This window comes from Myxine glutinosa, chromosome 10 (genome assembly GCF_964187855.1).
Source record: "Myxine glutinosa chromosome 10, kmMyxGlut1.1, whole genome shotgun sequence".
Lineage (NCBI taxonomy): Eukaryota > Metazoa > Chordata > Myxini > Myxiniformes > Myxinidae > Myxine > Myxine glutinosa.
In genome coordinates, this window is record NC_136270.1 from 68,008,599 (window position 1) to 68,032,735 (window position 24,137).

The following is a 24,137-nucleotide window of genomic DNA, read 5'->3' on the forward strand; positions in this document are numbered from 1 at the left end:
CCGGTCACTTCCGTTTCCGGCCACTGGTTCAGAAGGGCTCCTGACCCTCCAACCACAACACTACACAACAACTTAATATACTACACACGGATAAGCAAAGACCTGAATGGTAATTCACATACATTCACATAAATATGTAACAGGGAGTTTTGGTCTTTTGGGTGTTCGGGGTGTTTTGGGTCTTTGGGGTCTTCAGGGTATTTTGGGTATTCAGGGGTCTTGGTGGTCTTAAGGGTCTTGGGGAAATTAAAGGGTCGTCATAGGCCTTAGGGGTCTCAGCAGTCTGAACGTAATTAAGAGGTTGTTAATTTTTTTGCAGAAGAAGAAGACGTTTGGTCGCGTACAAACATAACGACATAACCATATACATTTGCTCTATTTTAATAAGATGTGGAGATTTGTTTTTTTTGTTTTTTTCAAGCAGCATTTTTCCTCCAGGAATATCTGATAAAAATTTTGAGTGCGTATTATCCATGAGAACGAAAGCAAAAGCTCTATTTCTCCAAGTTTGTCACACCAGCACAAGACTGATCTTCGTTACTGGGTGCCGCCATATTGAACATGCAGTGCATTGTGGGATATCTCTTGCAACATTGAACATTTAGTTTTGTTCTAAATAACAATTATGTTGATTGAAGAGTTTAAATTATTTGGGTATTATACATTGGTTTGCCTTTTTAAACCTTTTGTCTAAACGAACGCATGTACACACACACACACACACACACACACACACACACACACACACACACACACACACATACACATACACATACACATACACACACACACTCCCGTCCCTTCAGAACATAGGCTAAACATGTCTTGACAAAACAGGCACTCGAGTACGGAGACAAAAGTTAAAAGAAAAGATATGCCAATAGTGTTTAATGTGAAGTTCAAATTGCTTTCTTCACATATCCTTGAAGTAAAAAAAATAAAAATAAAAATGTCATATCCTTGAAGTGAAAGTCTCAATTGTTTTTATTGAAGTACCTACTGGTATAACTATGCACTGGCACTGGTATGGTACTGCTGTTGAATAATGTAGTGACCTGGTCTCAATCGGATTTGATGATCTGAGATCAGACAATTGGAGAAAAGTATTTATGTCAATTGTTATGATGGATTCCATGACCTTGCTGATGATTTTTTTTCATACTTGGGCTAACGCTCATAATAGAGCTGACACACACACACACACACACACACACACACACACACACACACACACACACACACACACACACACACACACACACACACACCTCGTTTTTTCATTTCAGTTCCTCACAATTCTATCTCTCTCTTTTATTCACACACACACACACACACACACACACACACACACACATACACACACCTCGTTTTTTTCATTTCAGTTCCTCACAATTCTATCTCTCTCTTTTATTCACACACACACACACACACACACACACACACACACACACACACACACACACACACACACACACACACACACACTTGATTGTACAGTATCGGTTGTTCCTAAATTTAAATATAAATAATTTAAAGGATTGTTGTAAATGATGTTAATTTCACAACATCCCATATTCAACTTTATTTAAATTGCAAATCTCAAACATAGTTTCTCCACCTAAAGCAAGAACGTCAACCCGTAAGCAATTGACTAGTTTCCCGACTGAATGGATCATCAGCTGGGCACCGTTCTTCCTCAAGGTTTCGATCCTTTCAGCCCAGGACCTCTCCAAACGGCGGATCCACAACCTCGATCATGGATCCACATCAATAGATGGTACATCAGTAGATCCACAACCTCAGTTGCATCCAGGCAGTCAGTCAACCCATCAATGCACCAACCTATTGCATCGCACATTTGCTGCAGGTCAATAGGTCACACACACACACACACACACACACACACACACGCACACACACACTGACGAGACAAACACTTAACATAGCCACTGAGCATTGGGGAAGTGCCGTCACTACCGTCACTTCCTGGGATATTCTGGGTACCAGCGACGTCATAACAACCGTGCTGCTTTTCTCACCGTACTCAGCAGGGCATTTCCTCAAGAGGCATTTCCTCCTCCCCATCGATGCCAACCGATGAGGATTGTCCATGCTGTATCCTTTTCAAGCAAGGCAGCAGCACGCAGCATTTTAAAAGTTTTTGGTATGACTTGAACCGGTCCAAACTGGATGGTTGTTTTTTAGGAGACACCATCTCCTAAATGGATGGCTGTTGGCTCCCTGCGGGAGTTCATCCACCCTTTGCCTAGTGTTGTTTTTAGTCCTGGCAGGGTGTCACAGCTTCCCCACGAGCAAAGCCAGTGAGGGGTGTTTGTTTAGTCGCTAACAACCCGACCATGCGGCAGGTAGCACTGGGTTACATGTTACCAGTGGCCGTCCCAAAAGACTGATCTGACTGATTCCTCAATGGAATAACGTTCTCCCCTCTGGGAGAGATGCTCCTGCCTCACATGCTCCTGCCTCACACCTAGCTCGGCTTCACGCTGTTGAAACCAAAGCTTTCAGAATCATTGGAATCTCCCGCGATGAAGCTAACTCCGAGGACCTTTCACTTACCGCAGGCAGGTTGGTGGGCTTTCTGTCTTCTACCGACTCCTCTCCGGCCTTGCTCCCCCAGCTCTCTCTGTGCTCTGTCCTCCAAATACTCCTACAGGTCGCACAAGATCTGCCAGCAACCCTCTTATGGTTAAACTGCCAAAATCAAGACTCTGCTCACCTTCACTCCTTCATTCCTCTTTTCTCCCACCTCTGGAACAAACTCCCCCACTCTCTTCAATCCCACTCCTCCCTACAGATCTTTAAAACAGCTGTTCACCACCATCTCTTATCTTCCCCCATCCAAAACCTTGATCTTTTCTACCCCCACTAATTTCACCCCAGATTCACTTTTTTGAAATGCCAACTTCCTTCCTGGAAGTCCTTGCAGTGTCCTTGTGTTTTATACTTCTCCCACCCCTCCCCCCCTTCCCACACCTCCTCCCCCCTAGCCCTCCAACAGATCTCCCGATGTCCCTGCTCTCAAATGTTGTGTTTGTATGCTTCCCCTTCTCTCCCCATCTTGTTTACCTCTACCCTTATTGTATGTTTTGTGTGTCTGTTTGATTTTTTTGGGGGTGATAAATGTTAGCTCTTTCACGAACCTCGATCCTGTATACAAAAAAAAAAAAAAAACTTCAGGACCTGCGGTCCTATTTTTGGTTAAATGGATCAGTTGTTGCACCTAGCTTAAGCAATCCTGTGATGCTTGCTGACTTCTAAGCAGATTGAAGATGGCATAGGGCAAATTATAGGGTGAACAGGGCAGAAAAAGGATGTGCAAGAGCAGGTTTTTTTTTAGGCCACCTGGGCTGATGCCGTCCGCTCCAGTTGCAGACTCAGAGTCGATGGTTGCCAGAAATTATAGTAGCGATGTGAAACATAATTGCCCCGCACACGTGAAGTTAAAATGGGGTTAAGCAATAATTGGTTCATGTCTGTCCTTCTGGCATATCAGTTTATTATTGTTAGTTTTGGTATGGCAGTATTAAAACATCAATCAGCCATTTCAGGAATAGCTTTTTTCCCAGTGTACTCCAACTTTTAAACCATGAATCTTGATTTTTATATGTCTGCTTTTCTTTTTTGTGAAATTATACTTTTATTTGTGAGCATTCATATTCAAAGAATTCCAATGTCGTTCTGTAATATTCATGGATGCTACATATGGCAATAAAATTATCTGTTTCTGTAAGACTTCTTCTCGGGCACCAACCTTCTAGATTTAAAAAAACGATCTTTAAAATCATTATTGCATGAAAGTTGAAGTTTACACTTGAACACTGTACGGGGTATTGTGTTCTATGAGCTTTCAAGTTTTTTAAGGAGAAACACAGTCACGTGAAAAAGTAAGTACACCCCATGTAAAGTTTTGACTTTTTCAACATATTTCAACATACAGCTATTTGATCTTCATTTCAACAATATTGATAGATAAAGGTGATATAATATAACAAATATCATGAAACATTTACATTTTGTAGTCCATTGTATAATTTAAATAAACATAAATGCAAATTTCGCATGTGGAAAAAGTAAGTACACCCTTGGCTCTAATAGGTGGTATTGCCCCCTTTGTCAGAAACAACCTCAAGTAGGCGTTTCTTACAACTGTTTACCAGTCTCTGACATCGACTGGGAGAAATTTTTGCCCACTCCTCCATGCAGAATTCTTTCAGCTGTGTGATGTTTGAGGGGTTTCTTGCATGCACAGCTCGTTTCAAATCCCCCCACAACATCTCGATGGGATTTAGATCCGGGCTTTAACTTGGCCATTCCAGAACCCTCCATTTCTTTCTTTTCAGCCATTCCTTGGTGGATTTACTGGTATGTTTAGGGTCAGTGTCATGTTGCAAGGTCCACCTTTGGTTGAGCTTTAACTTCCCGACAGATGTCCTCACATTATCCTCAAGCACCCTCTGGTACAATGAATAATTCATAGTGGATTCTATGATTGTGAGCTGCCCAGGCCCTGATGCAGCAAAGCTGCCCCAAACCATAATATTTCCACCACCATGCTTTACAGTTGGTATCAGGTTCTTTTGGTCAAATGCTGTCTTTGGTTTTCACCAAACATGTCTTCTGGTACTGTGGCCAAATAGCTCTACTCTTGACTCATCTGTCCAGAGCACATTGTTCCAGAAGTGCTGGTCTTTGCCTAGGTGTTCATTGGCAAACTTTAGTCTTGCCCTGATGTTCTTTCTGGACAGCAAAGGTTTCCTCCTGGCACACCTCCCATGCAGATCAAATTTGTGCAGCCTCTTTCTAATGGTAGACTCGTGCACTTTGACATCAACAGTGGCAAGAGCTACCTGAAGGTCCCGTGATGATATTCTGGGGTTCTTAGAGACTTCTTTCAGCATCTTGCGGTCTGCTCTCGGGCTAAACTTGCTGGGACGGCCTGGCCTGAACAAGTTGGCAGTTGTTTGGAATCTTCTCCACTTGTCAAAGATCTTCCGGACAGTCGAATGATTGATTTCAAATTGTTTGGAGATCTTTTTAAATCCCTTCCCAGACTCGTAGGCAACTATAACCTTCTTTCTGAAGGCCTCAGGGAGCTCTTTTGATCTCGGCATGGTGATGCCACACATTTGAACAACAAACAGCAAACCAAACTAAATGTCTGAGGTTTAAATAAGACAGGTTCCTCCAAGATCCTCTCCAATGATGTTCAAATCATTTGCACCTGAGCTGGTGCACCTGATTCTAATTTTAGGTATTTGAAGTAGTGATAAATGTAGGGGTGTACTTACTTTTTCCACATGCGAAATTTTCATTTATGTTTATTTAAATTATACAATGGACTACAAAATGTAATTAATGTTTCATGATATTTGTTATATTATATCACCTTTATCTATCAATATTGTTGAAATGAAGATCAAATAGCTGTATGTTGAAATATGTTGAAAAAGTCAAAACTTTACATGGGGTGTACTTACTTTTTCACGTGACTGTACGTATAATATTGGAAAAAATTTTTGGTGTTTTAGTCAAAGGTGCTCTGGCCATCAACATGTTTGTTTCACTTAATCATTAAACAAATTAATCTCTTGGAAATGTAACTTTATAGAAAGTTTGTGATTGTTGTTTTGTTGAACTCTGATAGCAAAGATTCATGTAGTTTATGGTGTTGTCAAATGAGTGTGAATTTCCAGCTGGGATTGTGTCAAACTCATTAATTTGCGCTGTTTTGTTACCTCCATTACCAAAAGAGGATGGAGGCTATATTTTCACCTCTGTCTGTTTGTCTGCCTGTCTATGAACAAGATATCTAAAAAGGTTGTGGACAGATTTGGAGGAAATTTGTTGCAGAGGTTGGATATGTGACATGGACAAAATGATTAGAGTTTGGTGAAGTTTCGGATTCATATCTGGATCTGAGAATTTTTAGTGATTCTTCACCATTGAGAGATCAGGCAAAAAAACGATATATAGCACGATATCTCAAAATGTTGTTGACAGATTTGGACAAATCCTGGTGGACAGGTTGGGTTTTGACAAGGAAGAATTTATTTAAGTTTGCTGAAGATCCGAATACGGACCGGATACGAGAATTTTTTTTAATTCTTGCATGATTCTTCACCATTGAGATATAGGAACAAAAACGATAAACAGCATGATATTTCAAAAAGTTGTGGACGACTTATGACAAAACTTGGTGGATGAGTTGTTTCGGCGACAAGAACGAGCCGATTAGATTTTGGTTCAGGTCCCGAATCCAGCTTTGGCCTGTCAGTGGGATACAAAACGTAAACTGTTCAGCCTGGTGGAGGTATTGTCTCTACCGAGTGCCATTCTGGTTGATAATGTATTTAGTGAGAGCTTTGAATCTGAGCGAGATTAAAATTTGTTCAATTCGTTCTCTGATTGTAAGTAATATCTCCCCTTCACTGTTGTGCGACCAGCAACCACGTGCCACAATAGCTATTGTCATGTGTATCCTTACCAATAGGACATGTCTGCCATACGCCATGCTTTCTGTGGTCCACACCAGCAGACCCAGCAATGCAGTCAACACACTTGCTTGTTAACAAGCATAAGCTCTGCATGCTTTGTCCCGGCTGACAAAACATATTGTGCTCCTCACTAGAGCACCTGATAGGATAGGTTGTACTGCCTTGGTTGTAGGTCTTTACATTTCAGGGATGCTCATTACATTTTAATTGTCATTGCGGAAAGGAGAAAAGGCTTTGGTTGTCGGACATAGGGGCTCCAGTAAAATGTGTGTGGAAGAAAGTGTAAGATTGGTATCCAACGATAATTATCTTTTCTCCACCTGCCGCTGAGATTTTGACTTGTCTTGGCCTCAATGCTTGATTGACATCTCCAATTATAGCTTATGCAAATGTGTGTACATAAGGTTATGGGTTCTGTTGTCTTCAAACTTCGAAAGCAGTAATATGAATTGCTTACCAGGATGGATGATGTTATAAACTGGTATTTCATTTAACTTTTACTTAACGTTAATGAGGACCTGGCACAGGGGAAATTTCGGAAAAGAAATCCGTAAATGTACACTGCTTCACCAAGACCATGATGAAAGTACTATGTCAACAAGTATTCATCTGCATGCAGCAAATGAATCTCTTTTGGTGAAAAACGATCTCATTCATGTTCCAGTGGATTTACTCCAAAATGCATTATTTGTTTACATGAATCCTTGGCTCGTAATACAGCTCATATGATCGATGGTTATCTCATTCTTCTTTTTGACATATTATTCATCCCTTTCATTCATTCATTTATTATTTTCTTGTCGTGCTTTTTAAATGCTGTCGATATTGCTTGTGTATGTTTTTTGTTTTATGCCTAAGCCGACGAAGTCACCCGGAGTCATTGTGTTTTAGGGTTGTCTGTCCATCTATCTGTGCCTCTGTAATAGGTTTTCGTTTCCGCGATAACTCGAGAACGGCTCGAGGTATTTAAATCAAAATTATATCTTAATCACTTATTCGATTTTGGCAGCAAAGGTCAGAGGTCATGTCAGGTCAAAATGTGATACTTCAGAACAGATGAGGGGATTTAAATCAAACTTAATACAAGTACAGTACATATAAAGATGTAATGATGTGGGCAAATTCATATCGGTTGACGTCGCAATGTCAGAGTGCCGATCTAGTTCAATTTGTCTTGCAGAGTTACTCTAACACAAAGCAATATTTTAGATGAGGTAGCACCTCTTCAAAAGAAAAGGTCACCGATTTAATAATAAAGGCATTTTATAAAGTGACTATGTGCTAGCCATGGAACAACATTCTCGGCTCATTTCATTTTCCCTGATGGAATAGAAAGAGGCAGTGATTATGGAACATCTGAGTAAGAGCTCTTCCCTAACTCCTTTGGAAGGGCAAAATAAATTGGCATTTGAGCAGGATACCTGCTGAAGAAATGTCTGCTTTTTGCAGAAGATACCCAAAGGAACTCACATTCATAAGCGAGTGATAGCAAACGGGACATCCAACTTTGTCCTCTATGGAAGATAATTTATACTCTGATCCACCTGCCGCTTGCGAAGCAAGAGGGTGATGTTTTGTAATCAGATCAGTATCCATCAATAATTTAGCCCAGGCTGTACATTTTGGAGACAACAATCAAGCTGTCATATCAGTCCCCCCAGACTTATGCAATCCATAACTGGTGATTGATATTTCCTCTTTCAATCCTGTTTCATGGTACACCATTTTATTCTGTTATTTTTGTCTTGCCCAAGCTTTTTTTAAACCATGCACCTCAACATCTGACATCCTGTTTTAACTTCATGTTCCCGAGGCTACTTTGGTTGTCTCTGTAGCTATTTTGTGATTGCTACGTTTACAGCACTGGATTTTTCTTGATACATATGGAAGGAACTTTTATGATAAAATAAATACACCATAAGCCTGAGCCTCTCCGAATGTCCCGACTCGGAAGAAGAAACTTCCATGTACCTAAGTAGGGAATCCATTAGACCGGCCAAACTGAGCAATCTGGGGGGAAGGGCCTTGGTAAGAGAGGTGACCAAGAACCCGATGGTCACTCTGGCTGAGTTCCAGAGATCCTGTGTGGAGATGGGAGAAACTTCCAAAAGGACAACCATCACTGCAACACTCCACCGATCTGGGCTTTATGGCAGAGTGGCCAGACGGAAGCCTCTCCTCAGTGAAAGACACATGAAAGCCCGCTTGGAGTTTGCAAAAAGAGCACCTAAAGGACTCTCAGACTGTGAGAAACAAGATTCTGTGGTCTGATGAAACCAAGATTGAACTGTTTGGCCTCAATTCTAAGCGACATGTTTGGAGGAAACCAGGCACCGCTCATAACCTGCCCAATACCATCCCAACGGTGAAGCATGGTGGTGGCAGCATCATGCTGTGGTGGTGTTTTTCAGCAGCAGGGACTGGGGGACTGGTCAGGGTTGAGGGAACAAGGAACGGAGCAAAGTACAGAGATATCCTTAATGAAAACCTGAAACAGAGCACTCAGGACCTCAGACTGGGCCGAAGGTTCACCTTCCAACAGGACGATGACCCAAAGCACACAGCAAGACAATGCAGGAGTGGCTTAGGAACAACTCTGTGAAGGTCCTTGAGTGGCCTAGCCAGAGCCCTGACTTGAACCCAGTTCACCCGGCTACCCTTTGGGGTCACGAACGGGGTCTCTTGTTTTCAGAGGGCTATGGATGACCTCATCGCAAAGGAGAACTTGACCGATGTCTTTGTATATCTGGATAATCTCACGGTTTGCGGGTATGACCAGGAACATCATGATGCTAATCTGAAGCGCTTCCTCGAGGTCGCGCAGAGGTATCGCTTAACTATGAATGAGGCTAAATGTCATTACTCTGCTCGCACAATAGATCTTCTGGGGTACACCGTGACCCATGGCTCTGTTGCTCCGGATAAGGAGCGTCTGCGACCCTTGCTCGACATGGCCCCGCCCTGCGATCGTGCTTCGTTGAAGCGTGCTCTCGGGCTATTCGCTCATTATTCCAAGTGGATACAAAATTTATCCATGAAACTCCGCCCACTTGTGGACTGCGAAGCGTTCCCCATGAGCCTTGCCGCCAAGGCCGCTTTCCATAGCCTTAAGTCCGACATTGCTGGCGCCGCTGTGGCGACAATTGACGAAAATAAATCTTTTGTTTTGGAAAGTGATGTGCCGGATCATGCGATAGCTGCAACTCTCTCCCAAGGGGGGCGCCCTGTGGCCTTCTTTTCGCGAACTCTCTCCTCCGCTGAGCGGAGACATTCGTCTGTCAAAAAGGAGGCGTATGCCATCGTCGAGTCGATTCGGCGTTGGCGTCCCTATTTGCTCGGACGATGCTTCCAAATTATCACGGACCAACAGAGCGTTGCGTTTATGTACGACACCCAGCATGCTCAACGCATTAAGAATGAGAAAATCACTCGCTGGCGGATCAAACTCGCCGATTTCTGCTACACAATCGAATATCGCCCTGGGAGGGATAACCTGGTTGCCGACGCCTTATCGCGGCCGGCGACGTGTGCGAGTCTCATATCTTTTGAGGATCTGCGCAATTTGCACGACACCTTGTGCCATCCTGGGGTGACGCGTTTCGCTCATTTTGTGCGTAGTCGTAACCTGCCCTACTCGGTTGAAGATTTTCGTCAGATCTGTCGCACTTGTTCTGTATGTGCTGAACTCAAACCGCGTTTTTACAACCCTCCTATGGGAACACTGGTCCGAGCAACTAGGCGGTGGGAGAGATTGGCGATGGATTTTAAAGGGTCACTGCCGGCGTCACCGGTATCGAGTAACTCTCGTTACCTGCTCACAATCATTGATGAGTTCTCGAGATTCCCTTTTGCTTTCCCGTGCGTAGATATGACAGCTGCCACGGTTATCCGGTGCCTGCAGAACTTGTTTTATATGTTTGGGAATCCGGCCTACGTGCATACTGATCGAGGTGCGGTGTTCCTGTCCCAGGAGGTGAGGAACTTCTTACTCCAACATAATGTCGCTTCTAGCTATACCACGCCGTATAGACCGCAGGCGAATGGACAGGTCGAACGCTTCAATGGTATTATATGGAGAGCCGTTACTCTGAGCCTTAAGTCCCTCGGCCGAGGCCTAGACAAATGGGCTTGGTCGCAACCTGTGGCACTGAACTCGATCAGGACTTTACTGTGTACGGCTACCAATCAAACTCCCCACGAATGGATGTTTCATCACCCGAGGAGTTCGGGTAGTACCCGATCTTTACCTAGTTGTCTTGCAGAGCCGGGATCGGCTTACCTCAAACGTGCGGTTCGCATGAGTAAGTATGATCCACGAGTGGATAAGGTGCAAATACTCCAAGCTAATCCCGAGCATGCTCGTGTGTTGATGTCTGATGGACGCAAGTCAATTGTCTCCTTACGCCACCTGGCCCCTTGCGGGGAAATCGACGAACCAATTTACGAGTCTATTGACTCTCCCGTTGCTCTGCCTGTGGAGTATCTGCCGGCCATCTCACCGCTAAATGCACCCCAACACAGGCTCTGTGGTGCCACCTTCGTCACCTGACTTAGGCAGCTACTCCGACGCAGGGACTCCGGTCTTGGGGATGTAGCACCCGGTAGTTTCCGGACCCGTGCCGGAAGGGAAATTCGTCGCCTCGATCGCTACGGATGGACCGACTGACATGGACAGACAATCGCTGCCCCAACTATTATGCTGCTGCGCGCTTGATTCCTGCCTTAGCAGAAGTGTAGTTTTAACGGCGGGGAGAATGTAATGAAATTGTATCTAAGTTGAACCCAGGAGTTATGTATGCTCTCTCCAACCACTGAGAGGCGTCTATAAGAACTCGGACTAGTCATCGCTCCGGATCACTCCTGTGACATTTAATCTGTGACAGCGTAGACTCGAATGGTGCGTATATTCAGATGATCCAGGCTTGCTTGTACTGATTGATAATTGCTGGACTTCTCCTTGATTATATAATCCTGATATATTGCATGATCGTATTTTTACAGGATGTTGCCAGAGATCGAATTTTCATTATACCTATTATTGGGACAATGTTGTGGATTTGACTTTCACTACAACCGGAGCCTTGCCTTCACAGATCCCACCGGCAGTCCTCAAACCTGCAATCAATAACTCAAATGAACACAAAATTAAAATGTCCAAAAATACTGGCTTTATTAAAAGAAATGCCGGTAATACAAAATAATGCACGGTAAATAAAATCCTAAATGTGACGTGCCCGCACACAGATCCAGTACACAGACAAAGGGAAATATAATAATGTATAAAATATATGTGTGTGGCTTTAATTGCACTTAGGTCACTCGATTGGAGCGTCTCGCCATGAATCGTCAAAAGATTATCTGAGGCCCCGGCGTCTTTGTGCGTGAAATGCGCTCGTTGGTACGAAGCATGCCTCACTGTGTGTCTCTTCACTCTGGGCCTCGCACGCAAAACGAACAGGAGTTGTCGTGCAGCTCATCGTTCTTGCTTGGGGAAAACTGCAGCTCTCCGTCCGTGGCTCTTCCACCTCACGACCACCAGCCCGATGCTGGAACACGGCTGCTCGCGATGAAGCACAACCGTCCACTATCGCTTTTGGAACAAGAGGCGCAAGAGGGAACGTTCGCTCTCAATGCCCAGACGCCAGACGAACAGGGGAACGAGGAGAAGATGCCGGCACACAACCGTAACTGCCAGACCGAAAACCAAGAAGGATGAGGAGAGGAGCAACCACAACCGTTCGCTATGGCATCCAGAACGAGAAGACCAAAATGTGCGTTGCTCCAACTACTTTGCACACGCCGCTCTGACATCATCTGTTGTGCTTCACCAATCAGCGTGTGCTTCTTACCAGTCCTCCCTGTCAATCAAAGCCCTGACCAATCACTGCCCTTCTGGGCTTGGCCTCACAGATCTTTCGTCCCGCGTGCTTCCAAAGTCAGGGTTGTCAGCGGCAGTGCTTAATGCATGACTTCCGGTTAGCTTTTTAATTAGTGAGTTTAAATGCGGGCGATTGCGTGGCTTGGCTATGTGTCTACGGTGTGGTGCCAAAAGGGACATAGGAAATAAATTACAGAGGTAATGACGTACAAGGGATAATTACCCATAATCCCTGAGCTAATTAACATACCCCACTCCTCGTAATGGGGACGAAGATGCAAACTTAACCCGACAGTCCGGTCTAATACAAAGTCCCTACCTATTACATGAGGTGATTCTTCTTCTTCACGACAATTGAAGCACACTAATCTATACATTCTTCCTGGTTCTAAGGTAATCACTGCCTACCCCCTACAAACGTATAAGATTACTAAGGTAATCCTGTCTGTCAGCCCCACCCTGAAACGCAGACGCTTCTCGGAGAGAAAAAAAGAATTCAGCAAAAGTTGAATGAATGAATGAATCCAAACCTACGTGACAATTGGATCAAAAAATTATACCTGGGAGGTGTATAAGGCAACAGACTACTGCTTTGATCACTCCCAATTTCTTTTTATTTGCTGCTGAAACATATGCCACGATATACTTATTTGCTATTAATAAATATTGTTGAGGATTTGGGAACTGTGTGTGTAATTTGCTGTAAAATATACCCTTTTGTGTGCTGTAAATATTCCTTGTAAATACCTCCAATTGTAAAGGTCAAAGGTCGTCCTTAGTTGAGCCATCGCACACACGTAGCCAATCATAAGTTCCCTCAGTAGTTATGTCCTTAGTAAATGTCAGTATAAGGCTCTGTGGTCCACTAATTCATTGCGTTGCATCAATTAAATAAGATAGTTCCCCTTTTATGTTTCAGTTCCCAAATCGCCTCTTCAAAGTGCCAGTAACTTTGGGTGGGGTTTTTGGCATCACCTTCACACCAAGACTCCATTGCACATGAGGTCATCTCGGAGCCGAAGGTGGGAGGAGTCAGCAAAGCGCCAGGAACAGGGCGTGGCTTTGCCAACGCCTCCTCGAGGGGCGGGATTGGTGAGCCCTCGCGAACAATCGAGGCTGAGGCGAGCTCACCGATGGGCGTTCCTAAGAGGCCGGCGGCTTGATCGCGACGCGCCTGATAAAAAGGGGCGCGGAAGGACTGCGGAGAGAGGGGAGAGGGATGTGGCAGAGATGGGAGCTTGAACCATCGCAGCTTGAACCACAGCAGCTTGAACCACAGCAGCTTGAACCACAGCAGCTTGAACCACAGCAGCTTGAACCACAGCAGCTTGAACCACAGCAGCTTGAACCATCGCAGCTTGAACGACCGCAGCTTTGAGCTTTAACGGCGGCTGCTCACCTCGAGCACACACGAACCGGACCCGCATCCTTCCCGCCCTGAGATCCCACCTCATCCGTCCAGCCATCCACCTCCAGCCAGTCGTTCCTGCCATCATCCCCCGTGTAAGTCTGATTGTCGTCCGTCTTTTATGTTGTCCTGGGGTCTAAGTAAGATTGTATAGAATAAGCTAGTATTTGCACTGTGTCTTCCTCTTCTTCTTCTTCCAGTTACTTTCGTTATCTTTCCTTCTCCTTGGTTCTTTTTGATTGTGTACAATAATAATAATTAGTAATAAAGCCCTGTTCTTCCTACCTTGTCTTCTTCTTCACATTCGGTCGCTTTAGAGGTTTCCAAATTGAGTGCACGTGGCGCGATTCGGCCAACGAATATGAATCTGGTTTAGCCCCTTTGATAAACGGCTCACGCCGCAGTTCGCTTCGCTCGGCGCAACCAATCTATTATGCTGCGGCGGGGAGGTGTTTCCTTGCGTACCGGGAGGCGCTGGTATTTAGGTCATAGGACGGTTGGGCCTAATACCCTACCCAGCGCTGACTGGGCGTGACGTCATACCCCCAGGACCACGTCGGTCAGTCATAGACGGGATTAATCCCCCCTCGATAAGGGGGAAAGAGGCCGACGTTGGGTTCCGTAACAATTGGTGTCAGGAGTGGGATTCGGACCCGAAGCGCGCTTAACGCGCTCAAATTACGAGCGGCCAAAAATTTAGTTTTAACATCCAAATTTGAAATCGCGCAATGGATGATCAAGGCGGCCGGATGCCGGTGGGGGAATTAGAAGAGGGGTTAGAAGCAACCCAGGACCACAGGGAGGAAATGGAGGAGGAGAGCAATGAAGATGTGGTTGCGGGGGTATCAGGTGCACAAGATGGCGCCCTCACGCACGTGGTTGTAGAAACACAAAATGGCGGCGCGCACGAGGATTCAGGCGCGCAAAATGGCGCCTCGCACGTGGGTGCAGTAGCCGAGCCCGCTTTACCAGCGGGCTTTGACATGCAGGGCCTCATGGCGCAGCTGCAGGCAATCATCCAAATGGGGAATATAAAATTGGGAAACCAGATACAAAAATGTGGGGAGAGCGCACAAAAATGTGGGGAGACCATGGATCGCATGGCGAGCGAGAGGGTCCCAAGGGTGCACGATGAGGTAACGCGGATCGAGAAGCGCTGGTTGAGCGAAGCGGAGAAAAGCGCGATTAAAATGACGGGGGTAGAAATCGCGACCCGGGGTATGGGGCAGCCGGCGACCGCTGAAGTCAAGGGAATTTTATTAAAACCAGCGGTCGGCGTGGTGAATAAAGAAAAAGCAAAAGTTTAAATTGAACTTGTAGAGACGACAGACTTGGAAGAGCAACAGTTGGAGGAGGGAATGGATATTGTACAAAGTCTGAATTCGCATCGTGATGCTGTGCTTAATCCTTATAAAGATTTGCAGGTGTCGGAGCGAGGAGGAAGAAGAATCCCCCAGGTGAGTCGGCCTGTATATTGTGCGGGGAGATTTTGTAGACGGATGTTTGGCACAAAAAGAATTTTCGCGCGCTTGGGATCGAGAAAGCATCCGGGCGTTGGTGAAGGGTCCCCTGTGAGTGGTGTGAGTAGAAATGGCGTGCTTGTGAGGAAAGAGTGTGCGTCGGAGAGTGAGCGTGTTATAAAGTGTGGGAGTGATACCGAGTGCGAGAGAGAAGGCACGTCGGAGCGTAAGTGTACGGAGTGTGACACGGAGAGTGAGTTGGTGGTGGAGCGGGTGCGAGAATGCACACCTGGAATGGTCGAACGTGTGCGAGAGTGTACACCTGAGTTAGTGGTGGCGCGTGTGCGGGAGGGCACATCGGAGCGCGTTAGTGGGTGGATGCAAGAGTGCACGCCCATGGTGAGTGTTACGGAGGACGTAACGGCGGAGAGGTGTGGAACGAAGTGTGCAAACGACGAGTGTGCGCAAGAAGGTGCGCGGGAGGTGTGGTGTGTAACAGGGAGTGCGTTGGTGGAATGGACGGAGTGTGTGGAATGTATGGGCGGCGTTGGAATGCCGGGCTTGGTGAGTGTGGAAAGGGTCGCGTATGCGTGTGAGCATGCGAGTAAGGCATCGACGTTGAACGGGGTAGCGTTTAGGGTGCTCGGTGCGCGGCGCGCTTTGTTGGATGCGAAGCTTCGCGCGGATCGCGCTTTGTTGGATGCGAAGCTTTGCGCGGATCGATGCTGCGTCGCCCTGCTTCGGAGCGTCGCGCACGATTCGGGCCGGGTCCCGCACTGAATGGTCGGAGCCGCGTCAGAGCGGTGATCGGCGCGATTCCGGGGGAGGGGAGCCGGGTCGGACCTTCGCCCACTGGCGGGGACGGGGTTCCGACCGGGCGAGCCTCGGTCGTCGGGCCGGGGACCGCAAGGTTCTGCGCCGCGATGATGCGTGGAATCTCGGCCCGAGCATGCCTCCTCCCCAGAATCGTGAATGCCGGACGGATCCAACTGCAGGCAACAAACCACCCGTGTTCATTGCTCGGCTTTGAGAAGCCGAGCTTTGAAAATATAACGACGCACCGAGGCTCAGATATAGCGGACTGTGATGATGATAGTGTTTTGATCCGAAATTTAGAATAGTGAATAGGATTGGCTGGAATTTGATGAGCAAAATTGGTAGTGGGACATGCCCGATGTGGTGGGATGGCAACTCTGCCATCCCTCACATACGGGGGCAAAGGAGCTATAGTTTTATGGGGTTTGGCAGTGTAAGCTCGCCGAGGGGAGGGTTTGGATAATGTATAGGGACCTAGAGATTGACCATAGGTAACTGGAGATTTAAGTAGCGACATTGGACAGGTAGTGGGGACATAGAGAGGGTAGTTGGATTATAACAACGAGGGAGCGCAATAGTTTAAAGGGGCGACGGGGAAGCGCGAGTTTTAGCAGGGCACCAGGTAGATCAGATGATGCCGTGTGTGTGTGCAAAAGTGTATTCAGTAGTGTATGAGTGAATAATTGTGATTGTAAGTTGTATTGAGCGTGGAAGTGTATGGAGCAGTGCATGAGGAACGATTGCGGTTGTGCATTGTATTGAGTGATTGAAGGAGGGTGCAGGAAGCACCAGGAGTGATTGCACAGGTGTGTGCAATACAGGTGTATGGAGAATGGTTGTGTGGAATGCATGGAGGATGGAATATATGGAGTATGGAATGGATGGTGTGGAGTGAGTATGGTGGAAAATGTGGAGTGGAGTGGTTGGTGCGAAGGGAGTGTATGGGGAGGATGGACACCATCACGAATACCCGGGGAGGGTAGTTTAAGAGTTAGGTAGAGGGAGTAGGTAAATTGTGGTTGGATATTGGCATGGACCAGTTGGACCAGGTAATCCCTGGTGTTGGGCTAGCGGCTAGGGTGCCGGCTTAGGATCCAAGGATCCTGGGTTCGAATCCCGGTCGATCGCTGAATTAACGCCAGGGGGGTTGACTCAGCCTGTCATCCTTCCGAGGTCGGCTAATTGAGTACCAGTTCACTGGTAATTCCCTGTTTGTCGTTAAAGGTGGCAAAAAGGGTTGGCGTCAGGAAGGGCATCCGGCCGTAAAACATTGCTTCAAATAGGGGACCGAAAAACAACAACAACCACGGTTCCCGAAAAAGGCCAACCCCCGCTTTGCGGGGAAAAATGGCCTCTAAAGGTGGTTTTATTTTATTTTTATTTTATTGGCATCTGTGGTGCGTGTGGAAGAATGGTGTTTGGATGGGTGCATTAGTGACGTGGAAATGGCTGGGCGTGTGGCCTGTTAGTGTGTGTAGTTGAATGGGCACTCCGCCACTGTTAGGATGTCAGCTAGGTGAGGCCGCAGGTGGGCTCTGGGAGCCGGTAGAGTTGTGGATGGGGCCCGAGGATCCGGAGAACGGACCCGGGTAGCCCAGTGCCAGAGAGGGCACCGAGTGGGGAGAGCGCCAGAGGGCCTTCCCCAGTTAGATAGGAGCAGGTAAGCTCGGAGGCAACTGCAGTGGTGGAGGTGTGCAGGTGGGTAGACCTGCTGGGAGAGCCACACGACCCAGTCCTGAAATTGTGCAAAGGCACAGGGCGTTGAATCGGGGGGAGTGAGACCCCAAATTGATGAAGCACCACAGTTTGGTCAATGGGAATTTGGTTCTTAAAACCGCATAGAGTGTAAGATGGCCAATGGATTGGCAGGGAAAGACCCCGGGTAGTGTAAAGTGTGTTAATGTCATTTAGGAAGTAGTTAGGATTAAGAATCTCCTCGCATCATCTACATCCACTCACCTGAGGTGACAAAACTCCACACCATGCCATGGTTGTTATTGGGTTTTTTTGTGCAAATGTTTTGGATTGTGGGACGCATCATGACGTGGGTGTGACATTGTGCTGATGTTCCATCACTTCCTCCTTATGAGGATTGATGATGAATTGGTGATGGCAAATTTTGGTCAGAGGGATTGTGGTGACTAATTTGGTATATGGGAGATATGGGGAAGACATGACGGTAGTGACAAATTTGTAAATGTGTAGGTTTTTGTAAATACGGGGAGGGGCAAAGGGGGGTAGTGTAGGTCACATGTGGGGGGCGTACGGTAGGGACGAGCTTTCTCATTTCGCTCTCCGTGCGCACCTCGTTCTGCATTACCTTGTTTGATGTGTACCCTTGCGCCCTGACCCATTACTCACCTGTCTTCTGTCCCCCTGTCTCCCACCCGAGGACTGTGCTCTCTGGGCACTGAGAGGAGCGTGCGGGGATGTCGCGTCTGTGAGCCCGAAACTCCCGCAACCAGCATGCTTGCATTGATGCACCACTTATGGACCGCCGTTCTGCGGCCAAGCACCACTTTATGGACCCCACGTTTTGGGGCCTGGCACCTCTTCTGGGGACCGGCCATGGTGGCCAGGTAATCTCACTTGCGGCCCAGGGTAAAGGTGGCACCTATGCCAGACAGGTGGACCACCCTTAGTTGGCCCCTGTGGCCCTAAATAAAAAGTGGACGCGTTGGTGCCCTTTTATTTCCAAATAGGCCGCAAGTAGAGAAAACATCAGGAAGAACATCGGCCCAGCAGAGAAGAAGAAGACCACCACCAGTTGTTTTTTTTTGTTGTTTTATTCTTATGAACTGCTGACTTGCACCAAATGGTGCTTTTGGTGCGGTTTTGGTGATTGGTGCTTTGGTATTTATTGGTGCTGGTGCGTCGATGCAATGCATGCTGTCTCCTCCCTCCCAACAGGAATTTCTTTTTTTTGTTTCCCTAAAAGAAAAATCACAGGTCCTGGGTTGCGTTTTGTAAATAGACAAAATAATGTCACTGTAAATAATACTCCCCCACCGTTCATGTTTAGTTTGAAAATAATGCCGCAATTCGGTTAGCTGTGGGTGTGAAACTGTTAGGCAGGGTGCAACGCAATTAGTGGGACATATTTACTTGTGTTTTAAAATTGTCGCACTCAGGGTCAGGTTAATTGTAGAGGGTTACTACACCTGCGTGTCACACTAAAGTTAAAGTTTTCGGGCCGGGACATCATGTGAGGAAGGAGGGTGCAGTGTTGAGGATTTGGGAACTGTGTGTGTAATTTGCTGTAAAATATACCCTTTTGTGTGCTGTAAATATTCCTTGTAAATACCTCCAATTGTAAAGGTCAAAGGTCGTCCTTAGTTAAGCCATCACACACACGTAGCCAATCATAAGTTCCCTCAGGAGTTATGTCCTTCGTAAATGTCAGTATAAGGCTCTGTGGTCCACTAATTCATTCCGTTGCATCAATTAAATAAGATAGTTCCCCTTTTAAGTTTCAGTTCCCAAATCGCCTCTTCAAAGTGCCAGTAACTTTGGGTGGGGTTTTTGGCATCACCTTCACACCAAGACTCCATTGCACACGAGGTCATCTCGGAGCCGAAGGTGGGAGGAGTCAGCAAAGCGCCAGGAACAAGGCGTGGCTTTGCCAACGCCTCCTCGAGGGGTGGGATCGGTGAGCCCTCGCGACCAATCGAGGCTGAGGCGAGCTCACCGATGGGCATTCCTAAGAGGCCGGCGGCTTGATCGCGACGCGCCTGATAAAAGGGGGCGCGGAAGGACTGCGGAGAGAGAGAGAGGAGAGGGATGCGGCAGAGACAGGAGCTTGAACCATCGCAGCTTGAACCACAGCAGCTTGAACCACAGCAGCTTGAACCACAGCAGCTTGAACCACAGCAGCTTGAACCATCGCAGCTTGAACGACCGCAGCTTTGAGCTTTAATGGCGGCTGCTCACCTCGAGCACACACGAACCGGACCCGCATCCTTCCCGCCCTGAGATCCCACCTCATCCGTCCAGCCATCCACCTCCTGCCAGTCGTTCCTGCCATCATCCCCCGTGTAAGTCTGATTGTCGTCCGTCTTTTATGTTGTCCTGGGGTCTAAGTAAGATTGTATAGAATAAGCTAGTATTTGCACTGTCTTCCTCTTCTTCTTCTTCCAGTTACTTTCGGTATCTTTCCTTCTCCTTGGTTCTTTTTGATTGTGTACAATAATAATAATTAGTAATCAATCCCTGTTCTTCCTACCTTGTCTTCTTCTTCACATTCGGTCGCTTTAGAGGTTTCCAAATTGAGTGCACGTGGCGCGATTCGGCCAACGAATATGAATCTGGTTTAGCCCCTTTGATAAACGGCTCACGCCGCAGTTCGCTTCGCTCGGCGCAACCAATCTATTACGCTGCGGCCGTGAGTGGGGGGGGGGGGGGGGGGGGGGGTGTTTCCTTGCGTACCGGGAGGCGCTGGTATTTAGGTCATAGGACGGTTGGGCCTAATACCCTACCCAGCGCTGACCGGGCGTGACGTCATACCCTCAGGACCACGTCGGTCAGTCATAGACGAGGGGATTAATCCCCCCCTCGATAAGGGGGAAAGAGGCCGACGTTGGGTTCCGTAACAATATGATGATTTTGGAATTTCACAATACTCCTCTTTCCAGTATATTTAATCAGCTATTGCTAACTGTCTGTTCTTCCCCATCAAAAAGAAAATGCTCCTCGGAGGCAATAAATTCTGTAAAATTGCTTCAAATTAATCCACACCAATGGGAAATTTATAATTATTAAGTAAAGTTTGCTTCAAATAATTCAAAACTTTTGGGAAAATTATAATACTGCCTCTTCCAAACAGCGCAAGAATAAAAGGAAAAGGCTCCCTTGTATTTTTTTTTTTGTGGTATTTTAGGTATTACGGGCTTCCAGGTAGTGTTTATTAATTTTAATGGTGGATTGACTAATGGTTGCTTGTTTGTACACAGGCAGGCTGTGACTGTCTGTGTGACCTTTATTGGTCGAGAATGGTGCTTCCTTGGTTGTAATTGTGATCTGCCTACACTGTAATACTATTTGTTTGGCACATCTCCAGGAGATGAAACTATGGTGGAGCTTGATTGGAATGTGACCTTTGACCAGGCGCTGTCAGCATGGGTAAAAGCCTTGCGTTTCTCGGCAACACATCTTGAGTGCTTATTGTGGGCACTTTCTGCAATTTTTCTCCTTTCTGAAGCTTTTTCTCCTTGTAAGTCTGGGAATAACATAAGGTCAAAGTCATTTTGATGTGCGTGTGACTCGCAAGATGTTGACCGTTGACCTTTTTTGCATTTCTGCCATGCTGAATGCTTGAGCATATTTGTGCACACGCATATTTAGAGCCGGTGCTCCCAGTTCCACCCGCCTCTCAGCCTTTCGTGAGCGCACAGCAAAGGGAATTTGGTGTTCTGACAGATGGTGGGCTGTCAGGCACTTTTTTGCGGCCAAAAGGAAAGATGCTTTCCATAACAAAACACTTTTCCAGCCCTTGTGAATTGGCTGCGTCTGTGCCTATTTCCTTAGGTTGACAAACACTGTTAGTTAGTCAAAATCACAGTAAAACCTGGTCTATAGAGTGTGCATGACTTGTTGATGAGACCCGGAACCCATTTCATCAGCATTTGCTATGTTTGGACTTGATTTTTCGCAGGGTTTTTTTTGCACAGGTGAATTCATTTTAGGATGACAAATAACGAGTGATTATTCAGTGAATGGTAGTGTAAAGCTAGAGATTTTCGAATTTCAAACCTCAGGAGGAAGAATGAGTACCAGAAATTCGTAGCTTTAAAATGTATTTCTGGGAATTTTGAGTTTGGAATTACCTTATGGAATTGCATTCTTCATAGATGAATGGAGCTATTGTCAAAAGCTGTGGGAAAATGTCTTTCCACCAATAGGTGAAAACGTCATTTGATGAAGTGTTCTGACACTTTTTTCACTCTGAGAAGGTAGATCACAAAGGTTGCTTGTAATACCAGGTCTGGCTTTCTGTGTATGCTTTGGTTGCCGGAGCCCATTCGTTTTCAGATTAATGTGAACTAAACTTCTACGCTATTACTTTGTCTTGCAATGCTGTACGTCAAATAGTGCTCTTGCGATGCCAGGGCATTAATGTTGTGCTGTTGCCTTTTTTGATCCACACATAAACTGCAAATCCAGCAAATGTGCTTAGTCCACTAGAAACACTACTTACTGTGGAAAAACACCTTAGCCATAGGGGGGAAGCACTAGTTTAGAAAGGGGGGGATAACACAAGCCTGAAAGGATGAACACACACACACACACACACACACACACACACACACACACACACACACACACACACACACACGAAGGTGGCTACTTGGAGACCTGTGAGGGCTCCGCTCCACCTTCTGAAACCCGCATATGGAGATGACAGCCAACCAGAGAAAACTGTCCTGTTTTATGGCACACCGACTTGAAATATTTTCTTGCTGGTGAGCGTATGTGTTGAATTGTTTTGTTTAATTGCTTCACATTAAGAACATGCTTTTCTCTTCATGTCGCTTCAAGTCGTAACATCTATGTCGATACAGTATTTGCATTTGGGTTGCACCAAAAAAAACCTCCAGTATAGTGGGCTTTGGATAATATTCAGAACACCAATCTACCCTTGTATTAAAAGCTTTAATGACTTTGACGTGTGAGCATGCGCATATATATATGTTCATGCACGATCTCTACCAATTCCTTCGGAAAAATGAACCAGAGGGGTGCTCCACCAAACCCCTCTTTGAGCGTTCCTTGCACTGTGCCAGTTTTAAAAAGTGCCCTTCCCCTTTTCAAACAGCGTCCTGCCCCTTTTTAAATGCCGTTCTGCCCCTTTATAAATGCGGTCCTGCCCCTTTTAAAATACCGTCCTGCCCCTATTCAAATAGCATCCAGCCCCTTTATAAATGCCGTCCTGCCGCTTTATAAATGCCGTCCTGCCCCTTTATAAATGCCGTCCTGCCCCTTTATAAATGCCGTCCTGCCCCTTTATAAATGCCGTCCTGCCCCTTTATAAATGCCGTCCTGCCCCTTTATAAATGCCGTCCTGCCCCTTTATGTCCTGCCCCTTTATAAATGCCGTCCTGCCCCTTTATAAATGCCGTCCTGCCCCTTTATAAATGCCGTCCTGCCCTTTTATAAATGCCGTCCTGCCCCTTTATAAATGCCGTCCTGCCCCTTTATAAATGCCGTCCTGCCCCATTATAATTGCCGTCCTGCCCCTTTATAAATGCCGTCCTGCCCCTTTATAAATGCCGTCCTGCCCCTTTATAAATGCCGTCCTGCCCCTTTATAAATGCCGTCCTGCCCCTTTATAAATACTGTCCTGTCCCTTTTTAAATGTTGTCCTTCCGCTTTTTAAATGCTGTCCTGCCCCTTTTCAAATGCCATCCTGCCCCTTTTCAATTAGCGTCCTTTCCATTTTTAAATGCCGTCCTGCCCCTTTTCAAATAGCGTCCTGCCCCTTTTCAAATAGCGTCCTGCCCCTTTTCAAATAGCGTCCTGCCCCTTTTCAAATAGCGTCCTGCCCCTTTTCAAATAGCGTCCTGCCCCTTTTCAAATAGCGTCCTGCCCCTTTTCAAATAGCGTCCTGCCCCTTTTCAAATAGTGTCCTGCCCCTTTTCAAATAGCGTCCTGCCCCTTTTCAAATAGCGTCCTGCCCCTTTTCAAATAGCATCCTGCCCCTTTTCAAATAGCGTCCTGCCCCTTTTCAAATAGCGTCCTGCCACTTTTCAAATAGCGTCCTGCCCCTTTTCAAATAGTGTCCTGCCCCTTTTCAAATAGTGTCCTGCCCCTTTTCACATAGCGTCCTGCCCCTTTTAAAATAGCGTCCTGCCACTTTTCAAATAGCGTCCTGCCACTTTTCAAATAGCGTCCTGCCCCTTTTCAAATAGCGTCCTGCCCCTTTTCAAATAGCGTCCTGCCCCTTTTCAAATAGCGTCCTGCCCCTTTTCAAATAGCGTCCTGCCCCTTTTCAAATAGCGTCCTGCCCCTTTTCAAATAGCGTCCTGCCCCTTTTCAAATAGCGTCCTGCCCCTTTTCAAATAGCG

General features: G+C 46.4%; 1 protein-coding gene across 2 annotated transcripts in view; it reads left to right on the plus strand.

The window, feature by feature from the left end:
- LOC137434123 (TOX high mobility group box family member 4-B) overlaps positions 1-24,137 on the plus strand; it is a 212,944-nt gene that overhangs the window by 33,248 nt on the left and 155,559 nt on the right. The window lies entirely within an intron of this gene.